This window comes from Rhagoletis zephyria, unplaced genomic scaffold (genome assembly GCF_001687245.7).
Source record: "Rhagoletis zephyria isolate East Lansing unplaced genomic scaffold, Rhagoletis_zephyria_1.1 Rzeph_scaffold_00015, whole genome shotgun sequence".
Lineage (NCBI taxonomy): Eukaryota > Metazoa > Arthropoda > Insecta > Diptera > Tephritidae > Rhagoletis > Rhagoletis zephyria.
This window is the reverse complement of record NW_016157099.1, coordinates 158,850-167,747: the sequence shown is the minus strand read 5'-3', so window position 1 is coordinate 167,747 and position 8,898 is coordinate 158,850.

Here is an 8,898-nt window from a genome sequence, read left to right as displayed (position 1 = left end):
GGACAGGAACGGACTTAGAGCTTAGTGTTCAACCCACCTTCCGACGAAATACTTAACGGTAGTACCGGGGGGATCGGTACTGGACGGTAGGAGTTTTAGTTCGGTTAAAGTCCCACTCAGACTTTCGATGGTTCTTCCTCCTAAAAAAAAATTTTTGTACACATACATACATATACACACACATGGTTATTTGTACGAATGCACTAATCGCGAGCTGTGGTGTTGATTCAAACTCAACATTTGAAAGCACATTTATAGCTCTGATCCAGTACTCCATGAACTTACAGGATTTTACACGAACTTGCAGGAAGTTGCAGGAAAAATGTTCCTGTACTCCAAAATCCTGTAAATGAGAGCGACCTCTGGAGAGTTGTGTAGAGAATGAAGTTGCAAGATTTAACCCGAACTTTTTCTTCTGGTAAAATCATGAAAAGTGTCAAGCAATTACTGGTTGACGTTTTTACAGGAAAAATGTTTTTTTTTTGTTCCCGTACTTTTTGTTGTTACTCACTTTTTACTCTGTTGACAGTTTTACAGGATTTTTCACGAAAAGTATTGGATCAGAGCTTATATGTCTGGCTATAGCCGACTGAGCAAAGATGCTTGCCACAAATTTTCAATTACCAGATTCCTGATGGTCAGGGTTCAAATCCCATTGCAGGCAACATGCAAATTAAATGTTTTATTTTTTTTTGTTTTTATCTTGATTATTCACTTCACGGATGCTTTTTCAGAATGAACGCAGTCATTTTAATATGGACGTATTTGATTTAAATAATGTGCGTTATACTCTACTTTTGAATACGTTTTCATTTGATTTAAATACGTTTTTATTTGATTTTACTATTTCTATTCGCAGTGTACTAAAAATTTCAGTATCAGAATCAGTAAAAAATTTTCGTTAAAGATTCGCCAAAGTAAAATCATCAAAAAAATTAACTCATTTATACGTTATAATATACACTAATTATATATTTCCTTATTTGTTTTTTAATTCGTTCCGCCTGCATTGCAAATTGTAAATGTCAATGCTGATACTGAGGTTTTCATATGTCCTATGTGCAGCGTTGCCAGAAGAGGAATTTTTCCCGGTTTAAGAATTTTGAACAAAAAAGGGATGGCGGGAATAATGGTCGTGAAAAGGGGGAAAATAGCACACTCCGTGCCCATAAATATTATAATAATACTATTAGGCTAAAATAGTGGGAAAACTGTATGGAATTTAAAGTTAAGTTACGCGAAGAATCTCGTCCGTCAGCATCCACCTCCAATCAAATTTGAGCATTTTGCATAATATGTGCAGTGGGCCTTCTTCCTAAGAAATCTTTATTGCAAAAACATCAAAAACGCAAAAGCATGTGCAAAAACATGATGCAATAATACAAGGTGTTATCGGTTGGCAACTTCTCGCTCTAATTCCGCCATATTGACCGCCTTAGGTGAAACAGTGTTACTTCTTTAGCAATTATTTGCCTAATAATATAGTTGAATGTTTTTTATTTTTTTCACAGTATACACATTTTGCTTTCTTAAAAAGGTATTTTATCTTATTTTATTTCATTTCATTACGAATCTATACATATAATAAAATTGTAACAGGTCGATGTCTGTACATTACAGATATTCATGAAATATTAATGTGGGGGGGTCTTTATTAGAGCACCAGAAGCCAAATCAACCATTTTTAGAATTTTTGTCTGTCTGTCTGTCTGTCTGTCGGTCTGTCTGTCTGTCTGTCTGTCTGTCTGTATGTATGTTTGCACGCGCATCACTCGAAAACGAATGGTTGGATTTCAATGCAGTTTTCGCCGATGTATTGCTAGAGGTCTAACTTAAAATATAGAAGGAAAAAAATTAGAGAGCTGCCACCTGTTTGAAGATTTTAATTTAATTTAATTTATAAGATAAATTTAATACTGCAATATGGGTATCAAACTGAAGAGGTTTAGAAAATTTTAGTGCCGAAAATATTTTTAAGATGGGTTGCCACCTGTTTGAAAAATTTTATTGTATTAAATTGATAAAATAAATAAAATATACATCTATACTTACAATAAAATTGTAACAGGCCGATGTCTGTACCTTATAGATATTAAAGAAAAATTAATATGGTAGGTTTTTATTAGAGCTACAGAGCCCAAATAAACAATTTTTAGAATTTGTGACTCTGTCTGTCTGTATATTAGTACGCGCATCCCTCGAAAACATGGAATTGAATGCAGTTTTCACCAATGTATCGCTAGAGGTCTAGCTTAGAGTGCTTTTACACAGTTCCAGTATTGAATTCAAATCTGCTCGCATGTGGAAGAGAGGGGGTGAGAAGAAAAGGGACGAGTACACATGCGTCTGTACCGTCAAGTCGTTTCAACTTTCTTGCTTTGCTTTCGGCATTTTCGTTGTTTCCAATTTAAAGAACCAAAAACTTGAATTCAACAGAATTGAAGCGTGTAAAAGCAAATAGAAAACACAAAAGAGAATGAGCAAGAATTGCTTTCAAGTACTTGAATCATGTAAATCGGGTGTTAGAATATAGAAGAAAAATATTAGAGAGTTGCCACCTGTGTTTAAAATTTCAGTTTAGGTCAATTGATACGGTAAAGTAAATACTGCATATATGGCTGTCAAAAGAAGGAAGCTTACAGCTGAAAATATGTTTGTGGAAGGTTGCCACCTATTTGAAAACTTTAATTTAATTTAATTGATAGCATAAATTAAATATTGCAATATTGGCATCAAAATAAAGAGGCTCGAAAATTTTAATGCCGAAAATATTTTTAGGGGATTTGCCAACTGCTGGAAAAATTGTATTCATTTAAATTTGTAAAGTAAATTAAATATTACAATACGGACATTAAACTAAAGAGGATTAGGAAGCTTACTTTTGAAAATATTTTATTAGATCAACAGAAGCCAAATCTAAAATGTTTATAATTTTGGTCTGTCTATCTGTATGTTTGTAAGCGCATCACACAAAAACTAATGTGCGGAATTAAATGCAGTTTTCACCGATGTACATATTGCTAATTGAAAATATATAATCCATTGTTTTTTGTTTTACTTTATCGTCGATCATTATTCCTAGGTATTTGAATGTACCTATTAACTTTTTCCAGTGCGTCGTTGTTTATATTTAGACTTATACTATGTCTCCATTTTGAGATTTAATGAAGATTTAGCCCTCTGACGAGATTTGGCGTTAAATCTTTTGAGATTTACCATATAAAATTAAATCTCGAAAGGCGGTTGATTTAAGTTAAATCTTCGTCAAAACTTCAATAATATTGATCAATAAGTACGATTTGTTGGATGTGGCAACCACAAATTCACATGCCATAAGTCAAATGACATTTGTGTTTTCAANCGTTTGTATTTATTTATGCCAGTACCTTGAAAATAAATATGCCGGCAAAAAATTTAGACGGTATGTAGCTTGGGATATTCCTAAAATTCTTATATAGACTAAAACGTAAAAACCCAATATACCTCTAAAACCAATTACGCTGGGGAACTGAAACTTTGCACTGATGTATATATTGCAAATGCATTGGAAAAGGGGGCGTGGCACCTTCCATACAAACTGAACTTCTCATATAGCTTATCTCTGGAAGCGCTTACGCTGATGTCCTGAAACTCGACACAGCTACATATGTTATCAATACCGTACTTATGGCGAAAAGTGGTAATTATTGGAAAGGCTAGATCGATATACATTTACGTAAACGCGCAAGNTGATTTAAGTTAAATCTTCGTCAAAACTTCAATAATATTGATCAATAAGTACGATTTGTTGGATGTGGCACCCACAAATTCACATGCCATAAGTCAAATGACATTTGTGTTTTCAATATACAGTTGAGGACATTGAAATCTAGCCTATCATAAAAACATGAATTTTCGTATTTTTAGGGATTTTTATATTTTTGTTAGTTTGGGAGGAAAATTAGTAATACATATTTACATAACTTTGGTTGTAATAAATTAAGAAAATATTATTTTAAAAACTAAAAATTTAGAAGAAATGTTTTATAGTAATATTATGCAGAGTCTTCTCCGCTTTCTATAAGTCATTTGCGCGCTCCGACAAAAAATTTATAAATTTCGGTAATGGTTCTGCTTCGATAACATTGTGCCGAACATCCTCTAGAACTCAATTCGTCTTCATGATATGCCAAAGGCCCTCGATTGGATTTTCGGTTCCCTCCTATGAATAAGAGAGTTCTACAAAAATTTTTCTTTCCGCAAATGTTTTTTACCGTTTCGATAATTTTTCTTAAATTCGGGAAAATGATTGGGAATATGGTACCATTCTTTACATTTTCCAAACTATATATTATACATACATACATATTTACCACGAATAAGAAGCCAATAATATTAAGAATTCCGCTTGGCACCTTCCTTTTATCTGTCTGTATATCAATGTCCGCAACTGTATTTATAAAATCATACATAAGCAAAAGTCAAATATTTAAAAATGTGAACGTCAAACATATCTCGTTGTGGTAATGGAGACGGTTGTGATTTAGCAACTGGATTTATTAAATCTTAATGGATAAATCTCTCAATGGAGACATAGTATTAGGAAATCAAGGCGAATAACCACAAACTTAATTTTATTGACATTCAATTAAGTGTATTTAAGCATAACCAATCGCACTTTTTTGGAACTTCTGTGTGGAAGGCCTTTTGCTAAAAAAAAATCAAAACTTCTTGTTGTTAATGCCAAAAAATTAAGAAATCTGAGACGTCACGCTTTACAATTTCATGCAGTTCTCTGTACAATGTATTTCACTAAACTACTTAACGGCTGCACCGATTTCGTTTGTATTTATTTATGCCAGTACCTTGAAAATAAATATGCCGGCAAAAAATTTAGACGGTATGTAGCTTGGGATATTCCTAAAATTCTTATATAGACTAAAACGTAAAAACCCAATATACCTCTAAAACCAATTACGCTGGGGAACTGAAACTTTGCACTGATGTATATATTGCAAATGCATTGGAAAAGGGGGCGTGGCACCTTCCATACAAACTGAACTTCTCATATAGCTTATCTCTGGAAGCGCTTACGCTGATGTCCTGAAACTCGACACAGCTACATATGTTATCAATACCGTACTTATGGCGAAAAGTGGTAATTATTGGAAAGGCTAGATCGATATACATTTACGTAAACGCGCAAGTATCATTCGATTGGGAACCATTTTCTCCTAGATTTCTAAATCCCATTGAACTATTGTAACTTTGTTTTTAATTTTTAGTAAAAGGTAAAATTTATGTGAAAATGTTTAAGAATTTATTTTTAAGTTTTTCACAAAGAATGGAGTTTTGATTTTACGAGTTTCGCTATACACTGTCCTTTCTACATACCTATTTGCATAAAATGATAGCCGTTTTCGTTGTTCGGACTAAACTCAAAAACTACTGAATGGAGTTTCGTCAGATTGTCGGAGGTTATCTTACATACATACATATATGGTCATTAAATACATGCTACGAGAAAACTCGCTTGGTGGTGCCGGAGTAGAGCCATTTATAAAAATCGTATTTATTAGCCGATTTCGTTCAAATTTTAAATGTGNACATAACTTTGGTTGTAATAAATTAAGAAAATATTTCTTTAAAAAATAAAAATTTAGAAGAAATGTTTTATAGTAATATTATGCAGAGTCTTCTCCGCTTTCTATAAGTCATTTGCGCGCTCCGACAAAAAATTTANGATACAAATTGACCCGATGAGTGCCACTTGAGTCGAGGTTGAAATTCAAAACACGTATTTATTTTATGGCAAGCAATGGTTTTGCAGAAAATGGACCCAATGGATGGTTGGTCCGTATGGTTGGTCTGCTTTGGCCCTATGTTTAAGTTTTACGAGTTTAGTTTTCAGTAGGGATGCAAGTCAAAAAAATACATCGATATTTTTTTCGATTTGATACATCGAAATTTAACATCGATGCATATCGATGTATCGTATAAAAACATCGATATTTTCGATGCATCGAATGAAAATATCAACAGTTTCTTTCAATTAAAAATATACAACAAGAAAATGAAACGATCGGAACTGGCGATAATTGTTAAATGTTTATAAGCATAATGAAATAATATAAAGTGTGCCAGCTAGCAATCACATTCTACTTCGGTGCACTTATTTGACAATTTATTATCATAATCTTTTCCTTCATTGACTTTCAAGTCAACCCTTTTGAATGGGAAGTTATGAAGTTTTATGATTTGAGTAAAAAAAAACATGCCAATAAATTCTTGCCTCTTGTGCGAAAGCACACATAACGTTGCAGTACTAGTGTTTTCACTCCATTGGGATCTGAGCCGAAAACGGGCAGAGGATGCAACAAAGCCAAGGGTTAATGCCAGAATTGATAAAACCGAAAATGACGAAACTCAAATTTTGCTTTGAAATAAGCGTATATCAAACTGGCTGGCACACTTTTTCTTATTTCACTATGTTGATAAGCTGTGTGAAAAAATTTTGGAAATTGCTGTTAAAAATCTGTCCAAATTTCTAAATGGTTTTAGAGTGTCAATATCATATCAATTAATATCATTAAGTGGATGATCTTTTGGCAATAAACGTTTCTGCTAATAAAGTAGCAATTTATTAATGTAATAACATCTTGGATAATATTACTAGAATGTATATTGTAATAGTGCATAAATAGTGGAAAAATTTACATTTAGAAAAGTTTCTAGATTTTGGAAGCATTCAAAATAATTTTAGTTCTCACACGAAAGTCGATGCATCGAAAAAAAATACGTCGATATATCGATGTATATCGGAAGGTCCAAAACATCGGTTTTATTGGATACATCGAATAGCAAACATCGCTGTTTCCGATGCATCGATGTTTTTTTGCATCCCTAGTTTTCAGATGTCTAAATGAAGGATGGGGTTAGGTTTGTCTGACGCCCTCATGCACGATCATGCGAAATTGCATGTACCTAGAAATCAGTTCATAAATATTACCACGGATTGTAAAAGTGGCGAATTAACAAGGAAAGATCACCGTAGGTATATCAGTTGCTTCATTTGAAAGATATTCAAGAAATCACATGACTCATTAGGGCAATGTACCAAAAAACTTTTCATCCTATGGGATATCGAGGATTCCTGGGCCTCCTATAACAGATAACCCATTTCTGTGCTCTTGAGTTTTCTTATAAGAACTTTTATTGGCATACGCATCGCACCAATGTTTTAGTTGCAAGATCATATAAAAAGATTACGCATGCTTGGCAGAAATCTCACAGGTAGAAATAAGACCATCGGTAAAACGCATGACACCGAAAGGGATTGGTATTCCATATGGTATCACGCCGTCCTATTATTGGCGTATCTGTGAGGAGGATACTGCGCCTTAGTAGTTTCAACTAAGGCCCTGTCTCCACAGGAAAACACTGATGTCGTGATAACCATGTCACAAAATATATTTCCAATGGAGACCGCCTATTTCTCATGTACTGCAATATATGTCAGCGCTTATTGCTTGGCATCTATTGCAATTCGATAGTTTGACAGCCATATTTACGTTTCAAATTATTCAGCAAGTTTTTTAAAGATTTAAATGTTTTTAAACACCGAAATTGAGAGAATGTTGTCTGGTGGCGTCATGCGGCAAATGCTTATTTCAAGACATCAAAGTGCCCACACACAAAAACTTGCAATCACATTGCTCGTCAAAATGACAGTTGGTAGGCCATCGGTGTTTGCCTGTGGAGTTCTGCGGTTAAATCAAAAATTTTGACTTTACAGACTATTTTTGCTTTTAAATGCTCTTTTGCATTGGCCAACGCAAAAGTTCTTATTAGGCGCCGCGAAGTAAGCGGGCATTGGCTAGTATACTATAAAAAAGCAAATTTTGTTTAGGAGAAAATGTGAAATTTTATAGTTTTCCCCCATATGGGGATTAATTTCTTCCCGTTTTTCTTATCATTCCACTGAGCTAAGGCAGTGTCTAATCGAGCTGTCACAACTGATACCACCTTGTATTATTGCATCATGGTGCAAAAATATAAGTCAATTCATGATAACTAATCGCCAGTTGAAAATTTCGCAGTTCACTAATGGTTCGGTAGCACATCAAGTTAAAAATGCAGAGATAAAGCTATGTGCGTTTGCGGCGGAGCACAATATTGCATTTGATCACTTATCAGTGCTACTGAAAACAGTGTTCAGTGATTCAAAAATTGCATCACAATTGCACACGAATGATATGTACAAATAACGCATAAGTAGATGCAAATATGTTTTAAAGTAATATTTTTATATTAAGAATATTACATGTAAATTGAATTGTTATTGTTATTGACTGAGTTATACGATTATTGATCGAATAAAAAATAAAACAAGGAGAATATTTAATTGATTTACCATTTTTAAAAACTGGGTTATAGAAAAAGGGGAAAAACCGGGAAACCCTAAAATGAAAAGCGGGAAAAATATATAGAAGTGTGTTCTATCATTCTTGAATATGCCCTGGGTTTTACCTTCAAAATTTTGAATCATGGGCTTCTACCTGTTTGAATGTACCTTGCATATATTCGAAGCCAAGAATGATAGAATACAAGATTGCGCCAATCGAGCTGAGAGCAACCGGGCGTGACTTCAACAAATACCAGAGTGAGAGAGCAAGACGAACTAGACAAGGAAAAGAGGAAGCATCGAAAAAAGGCAGTATTGCCAAGTTTTGAGCTTGAAAAAGCACCAAATTTTTATTGGTGTATTTAATGGACTTTATATGCATACATCATTTGGAACACCTAAAGAATACTGACCTTTGAGCTAGAGAAAAAAAGTGGGCGTGGCCCGCCCCCTTTTCCGGATTTTAACGGCATATTTTTTTTTGGTGTAAATTGACAGGGGCGGCGATAGGGGGG